Source organism: Octopus bimaculoides, chromosome 15 (genome assembly GCF_046866305.1).
Source record: "Octopus bimaculoides isolate indiv1 chromosome 15, ASM4686630v1, whole genome shotgun sequence".
In the NCBI taxonomy this organism is placed as follows: domain Eukaryota; kingdom Metazoa; phylum Mollusca; class Cephalopoda; order Octopoda; family Octopodidae; genus Octopus; species Octopus bimaculoides.
In genome coordinates, this window is record NC_142942.1 from 52,202,792 (window position 1) to 52,211,262 (window position 8,471).

The following is an 8,471-nucleotide window of genomic DNA, read 5'->3' on the forward strand; positions in this document are numbered from 1 at the left end:
TTTAATCTTTATGCTCTCCAACGTCGCTGATTGTTTCACCGATGAATGAAACAGTTCCGGAAATAAGGAACCGAAAATTCGTCGAATTTAGTCTGATCATCCTGTGCATATATTTTTGTGTGAAACAGGAAGGCCATGGATGAAACACTTGTTTTAATCATAGGCCTACTTGATAAGGGCTAACTTAAGGGATTAAATAAGGGATTAAATAACAGCAAGATTTTCCAGTCATAATTAAAACCTTCCTACCTCATCTCCTACAGTCTATGACCAATTATGAACAATATCGTTGTTACAGAGAAATAATTACAAAAGGAACTACTACTACTACTACTACTACTACTACTACTACTACTACTACTACTACTACTACTACTACTACTACTACTACTACCACGATCATAAGCCTGCAGTCAAATCTCAATTTCTAATTCTTGGCTCGCAACTATGCTAGAAAAAATGTCTTGCATCTTCTCGTTCTGAGTTCATAGCCAACTGAAATCAGCTTATCTATCTTCTTCCCGGGGCGATAACATAAAGAACCAGTCAAGTACGGGGTCGATATAATTGATTCCAGCCTATAATTCATTTTCGTCTGCCGATGAAAATTTGACCGAAGAGGAAGGTGTCTTTTTTCAATCCTTTCAGCTTTGTCCACCTCACAACCTCTTTTGCCGTAACAACTGGACACAGAAACACCGCCGTCTCTGCCTTGTTAATAGTGAGTGGTGGGTTGATTATCGCGATGAATTTGGCCAATAGTCGGATTCGTCCCAGCAGTGTTTCTTGTAGTATCGGGTCCGAAAGTCCTCCGAAATAAACTAGCATTTCATCCTGGTCGACGCCTAGAGTTTCCCCGAGAATGTCATTATTCTTATCCACAGCTATTAATAGATTTCTATACATTGCTACCGTAGACCTTCCACCGATCGTATTGGCCGACTTGTAGAAGGCAGTGAGCACCTGACGACATTCCAAATGCCAGGCGTTTAATCTTGGTTTTTCTTCTTCTTGATCCAGGATTGTAGCTCTGTTAAAGGGATAAGCTTCAGAAAGGCATCTTATAAACAAAGACCACAACCTGTTCACCATCCAGGAAAATCTGCGAGGGGCGCAGCCGTAGCGCGTATCTGTGCATTAGGATTGTTTAAGGACGTTGAACGAGGCACCCATGTTTCCAGAGGTGAATTATTCAAACTCCAAAGAATTCCTCTCAACACATGTCTATGATGCTCCCCCACTACTCCTGCTCGTGATCAGAGATGCACATATTGTGATTCACCAAGGGACATGCTCAACTGGTTAAGGTCAAACAACTGACAAGCAAATCCGTGGTATTAAGCAGAATATTTGCTGTAACCCATCTTTTATACTCAGACAAAACAATGTACATGATAAGACTTCCAATCAGTTAAGATGAGAAGTCATGAGAACCACTGCCTGGTACAGGACATCTTTATTATTATTATTATTATGTTCGTTTATTTCTTCTTTCTTCAAATTTTCTTCCATTTCTCGCCGAGTGTTTTCCGTACACCTAGGGCAGAGAAGCTCATTGTATGCATTCCCAGTTTACACACACAAATTCACAGGTAACTTATGTATGTAAATAAATAAATTCATGAATTTATTAATTTTTTTTAATAATCGCTATTATTATTATTATTATTATTATTATTATTATTATTATTATTATTATTATTAGTAGTAGTAGTAGTAGTAATAGCAGTTGTAACAGTAGTACAAGTGTTATGATTGTTTTCATTATTGAAGTTGTTGTTGTTGGTCATTTGAATACAAACACCAAAACAGTATTTAGGGATTGGATCGTGTGTTGACACGTGATCCCTGCGGCAGGGATTAACACAAAGAGAGAAAAAAAAAGAAGTAAAAAAGGAAATAACTGAAATACGTTAAAGAAAAACCTGCAATATGATGACTGTGTAAAAAGAAAAAAAGAAAAAGGAAAGAAAAAAAAGCAAGAAAAACATTGTTAACATCAAACCTCCACACGATCATTCGTCCTGCTAGAAGTATCAGCTAAATTTCCCTCGAAATTTCTTGGTCACGGTGCAATCCAGAATGTAAGAAGAAAATAAACAGAAGTAAATTTAAGGGAGAGGGGTAAACGATCGCATCGAGTCTAGTAGTTCAGTGGTATTATATTTTAAGGATCATTGATAAAATATTTGAAATTAATCTTTTTGTTTGTAATTTTATTCAGATTGAAATAAGTCGAAATTCTGATCACAAAATTTTTCTAACACTTATCTCCTTGCTAAAAACATGTCTTCCTCCTTGCTAAAAAAACCTGAATATATTTTCTCAGCTATTACTTAAGCCGTTGTAATATCATAATTGGGCTACCCACTACAGCGCTAGCCTAACTTATGACTGCTTTATATTCAGCGAGTTTATGCTATTGATTAGGAAATGATGTCATTGTACATCGTCTCTTAGGAGCAGTAAGAAAATCTGGAACAGATTGTCAGGAGACCTTTCCCATATATCAACAGGATCTAAAGATGTATATACCTTATTTAATCTACAGTGAGACTTTATAGTATTTAAATTAATCAAATATGCCCTGTGTTGTGCAAACGACTTCGAATCTTGAAAAATCAAAAATTCTTTCTAGCCAGGATTTTCACCATACTTAAAGAATAACAAGAATTGAGGATGAAGCTACGAAGGCGAGCAGTGATTTGCAGCCACCTCTGTCCGTGTCACAATTGTTGTGTCCTCAAAAGCAAGAAAACTACAGAAGAAGCAGTATTTCTTCGTCATAGACGCGCGTGAAAGGCCGACCACCATTAGGACAATGGCCACTTCTTGAGTTCCGAGTTTGATGATCCACATTGCAGAAGACACGTACAGAATGAAGCTTTATAGCGTTGTTAAGAGTGGGTAAAACTTACTACTTCAGTATCTTCGCTGTGAAAGAGACCGATCCAGTGGTGAGGATGTATCAAGACGGTCGATACTTTTCCCTAGAAACTAACGTAAAGCTGTGCATCACAGCTCGCAGCTCCGGACAGACAGACAGACAGACAGACAGACAGACAGACAGACAGACAGAATCACGGTTTGGTCACGGCTATAACGTCTTTCAACGTAAGAGCTCACTGATGAAGGCTGAGCCGAGGCTAAACAACAACAACAACAACAACAATGATTCAAGTGTAGGAAACTCTCTTCTGTTACTCCACCTGCTAGAAACAGCAACCAAATTTCCCTCATTCTATATATTATTTTCCGAAGAAAAGGAATGATGTGAAGAAATGCTTCATTGGCATGGATTGACGAGGTAAAAGCTTACAGTGGCTAAACCGTATGCAAGACGGAGAAAGTATTGTCATAGCAAGTGAAGCAACAACATGGAAACAAGTAAATAAATTAATCAACTAAATATGTTCGCCGAAGTGGCCGAGTCGATTGCAAGATTAAAATTTGTATTTGCTCCGAATCTCTTTTACTTTGAGATCAAATATCGCCACAGTGAAAGTTACTTTTCATCTTTCGGTGATTGTTAAGTACCAGTCATGTACTCGTGTCGATTGTTCTCTTTCTTTTTCTTTCAGCCTGACTCTCTCTCCTCTCTTGTTGGAAGACATCATCAGTTGTCAGTCCTGGAGAGAGAGAAAGATTCCGTTAGGGGCTCAAAAGAAAAAAATACTCAAGACTCGTCCTATGTCATGACGGTGTTTCCTACGACTCCGTCAGTAGTTAAAGGGGTCCAGAACAAACTAAGTCATACTCCCCTCGTGGGACCAATCCTAAGCCTGTGTAAATCTGTATCATTATAATTCGCATGAACGTGTAATGAAATACTTTAGAAAACGAGAGACTCTTTGTGCAGCCGCTTGACCTACTAGAAATAACAACCCGAATCCCTCGCCAGGTCGATTTCATAAAGAGAGGAAAGAAACATTATACAGGTACTTTTGAATCAAAACTGCATTGGAGTTAAATGACAACAATCATAACAGCAACAATAGCAGCAGCAGCAGCAGCAGTAGCAGCAGCAGCAGTAGCAGCAGTAGCAGCAACATGAATATTTGGTAGTAACTATTTTGGTTTGACCTCGATTAACTACTCTTCCTCTCTCTCTCTCTCCCTCGCGCTTCTTACTCGTTTCTCTATGTATGAAAACCTGTACAAACATATCAAGCGCACATAATAATGATAATAATGATGATAATAACAATAACAACAACAACAACAACAACAGCCTAATCTGTTTGGCACTTGTTCCCATTTCTCACTACATCCACCAACCCGACCACAAAATCTGCGTGTCTACGTTATCAACAGGACACTGACTCTGTGATATGTATTTTGCCCAAATGTGACCATCACGCATAACATACTGGCCGTGTGAAAGGTCGTCCAAGTGTTCACTGACCTGATAAGAGATGTGGATGTGAAATAATTTTTATGTTGAGTACTTACTTTTCTTGCGAAATCGAATATATAAATGTGTTGTCACCCTTGGTCACAAAATTGCCTCCGAGAAGGGCTGCATACTTCCCCCCCCCCCACCACATTTATCGCCTCTCAGTCCTTCACATTTGCAATTTTGCGACTAAACTTCACGCCTTATAGAACATAAGCCGTTGACGACTTTTCTTCATGGCCTTTGACACAGAGTTATAACAATGTTCAAAAAGTCTCTGCGCATTGAATTTGTTTCATCCTGTTTTTCATCAAAACATGTGTAGAAGATTCTTTTTGTATGTATGCATGTATGTATGCATGTATGTATGCATGTATGTATGCATGTATGTATGTATGTATGTATGTATGTATGTATGTATGTATGCGCAGACCCAAACACGTAATTCTAACTTTCTCTGCTCTCATTTTCCTTTGCTTTCTACTTCGTATTCAATTTCCCATGACCACCTTTCTCTTTCTCTTTTCTCCTCTCCCTCCTTCTTTTCTCTTTCTCTTTTCCTTTTCATTTCTTCTCCTCACACTTCCTCACTCTCACTCTCACTACGTCTAACATCCACACTTTCCCTCAACTCCCCGCCTTTTCCTTTCTTCTTAAATCATCCCCAATTCTTCCTCGCTCCGAACATTTTTTTCTCTCTTCCCTCTTTTCCACCACTTTCTCTTTTTTCTTCTCTTTTTCTTTCTTTTTGTCTTATGGAGAACGCCATGTCCGAAATATCAAAGACTCAACGTCTTTTCTTTTAAAGCGCGAAACCAATAACATCTTTGTGAAAGCTCGTCCCTCGTGATTTTTCTCGCTTTTGTCACAGTTTGTGCAGAAACCATAACGAGGCTTATACCAAATTCATCCAAATCTCACCACGTCTTTAAAACACAATATTTGCAAACTAGGATAACCACTAGCAGAATACATCTATTGACAAACCTGCTCAGTCGGAGCTCTCCTAGGGTTAAGCAGCAATACCATCAATAGCAATGAAAATAACAAAAAAAAAAAACCACAACAAAAAAGCCTTTGTCACTCGAGACATTTTTTCATCAAGTTTCACAAAATATACGCATTCTATTATTCAGGTTTTATCGTTGTTAACACGGTGCTTCATATTTGCAAAGAGCGAGTAAAAGTTCTGCAGGCATATATTCAAGATCATGTCGCTTCTAAGTAGGCCATCGCAAACAAGAGCACTGGGTGTGCTATATACCCTGCCGTACAGCATAACTGTAAGACACACGCACATACATGCGCGCGCACAGTTACACACAAGCACACATATATACACACACACGCACACAGATACAGACGCGCACACGTACGCACGCAAACACGGACACAGACACACACACATACGCACGTGCACACACAGACACAGACACACACATAAGCACACACTCAGACAGACACACATACATACGCACACACACACAGACATACACACAGACACAACACACACGCAGACTCACACACATACGGACATAGACACAGACACACACACATACGTACACACACATACACAGACACACACATACGAACGCACACACAAACACAGACACAGACACACACACACACACACAGACACACACACATACGCACTCACACACGGACAGACACACACACATACGCACACACAGAGACACTCACACATATGCACACACATTCTTTTATTCTTTTGTTCTATTCTTTTTTTTTTTTACTTGTCATTTGACTGCGGCCATGCTGGAATCCGCCTGAAAGTGTTTTTTAGTCGAAGAAACCGGCGCAAGGACGTATTCTTTGTAAGCCTGGTACTTATTCTATCGGTTCTCTTTTTCCGGACCGCTACGTTACGGGGATATAAACACGCCAACATCGGTTGTCAAGCAATGGTGGCAGGATAAATACAGACACAAACACACACACGCGCACACACACATACACACACACACACACACACGACGGGCTTCTTTCAGTTTCCGTCAACCAAATCCACTCACAAGGTTTTGGTCGGCCCGAGGCTATAGTAGAAGATTCTTGCCCAAGGTTCCACGCAGTTGGACTGAAACCAGAACCATGTGGCTGGAACCAAGGTTCTCACCACACAACCATGCCTGTATAATGACTTAAATCCCCCTTTGGGGTTGGCAGTCAGTTCCTTAAAGATATGTACTCATACACACACATACACACACACACACACACACACACACACACACACACACACACACACACACACACACACACACACACACATGTATATTAATTTTAAGTGACAATATATACCCTATTATTCGATAAGGTTTTGATCTGTGCTAAACAAACTGACCCGGAAGTCTCTTTCGATGTCTTTTTTTTAATTCTAAACATACTTATTAAGAAATTCCTCTCAACCAGCATTGCACTATTTAGGGCCAATGCCTTGGCGTCATCAAGAGGGCTAATAGCCTTAGACTCGCATTTCATTCTCTTGAGCTCAGAGTTGCAATAGAAACTATTCTGACATAAAACCTAGACGCTGCTACTTATAAATCCTTTCGGAAACGAAACGAAAGGATGACATATATCAATATAGCTTTCTACCATCGAGGCATAGTTTTGAAAAAAAACTGGTAGAGGAGGTTAGCAAAAGAATCGTCAAATAAGAACTTCGATGCCGCGGCCCCGTACTACAAAGAAGACCTGGCTACCGGTGTGATTTCAAAGGTACGATTAGTTATATACTCAGCTCTAATATATATAGCATTTCTTGTCCCGAAGTTTGAAGCTGAAAATGGAATATCCTTCAACTTCAGCATTCATCAATTTGTAACCTTGATCAAATCTCTACACTGATGGAGGAGTCTTCGATTCACGTCTGTTCGTACACACTGTTGTACATGTACTTAGCAGTGTTTTCAGTATTTCGTTAGTTTGCACAGTGAATAGGAATGTCTCGCGGAGGGGGTCTAAGAAGACTCAAACATGTCCAGAGTTATCTTCCGCAGTTCCGGAATTATAAAACCAATATTAGACATTGACCTAATGTAGAATTTTTCTCATGGCAGAAACATGTTTACTTACATTGTTGACGCTCAATATTTTAAATATGAACACTAAATTAACCTTACAGTTGATGTGCGGCTTCAGAACATTTCCGAACGAGTAAATCTATTTCATAGACAATCCAGAACTGAACAACCCGTAAGTACCTAGGACTACTTTTTTCAATGTATTCTTTTCTTATTAGAGTATGTAGAGGGGATTTAAGGGACAAACATATTTAAATTTAATTTTAAGGCGGTTTGGCTGCTATTTCACCCAAGCCCAGGTCCAGTAAATATTTCACATTCAATAAATGCTTATTATTTCAGCAAAGGATTAATTATTTTAAGTATCTTGCACTACAGTCTAAGACATTGCTCCGAACTTTACGTTTATGGCCGGTAGCGGTTCTTATTTTATTTATCTGAATAATCTGTTTAGTGTTTCGGTCCCACACACACACACATATATATATATATATATATATATATATATATATATATATATATATATATATATATATATATATATATTTGTGTGTGGGGGCGCGCACGCACACACGCACACACACATATCTATATATATAAAAATGAGAATGTGTGTCTGTCTGTCTGTCTGTCTGTGTGAATCCCTAAAACTCGAGAACTACGCAACCAATTTCATTCAAATTTTACAGATGCCTTACTTAGGGTTCCAGTTGTGTTTTAGTCATGCTGGGGTATTGCCTTGTTGGATTTCAAACGAACGAGTCGACCCCAGGACTAACTTTTTTTCCAGAAAGCCTCGTTCTTATTCTATCGGTCTCTTTTGGATAAAAGCAATAATGGTAATGCTGAATTCCAGAAACTTTCGTTCTCTTGCTTTCGGTCATTCGGTTGAACATTTCTGTTGTGTTAAATACTTGGCCGATAGATGAGATCTTTGAATAATCTATATATATAAAAATGAGAATGTGTGTCTGTCTGTCTGTCTGTCTGTCTGTGTGACTCCCTAAAACTCGAGAACTACGCAACCAATT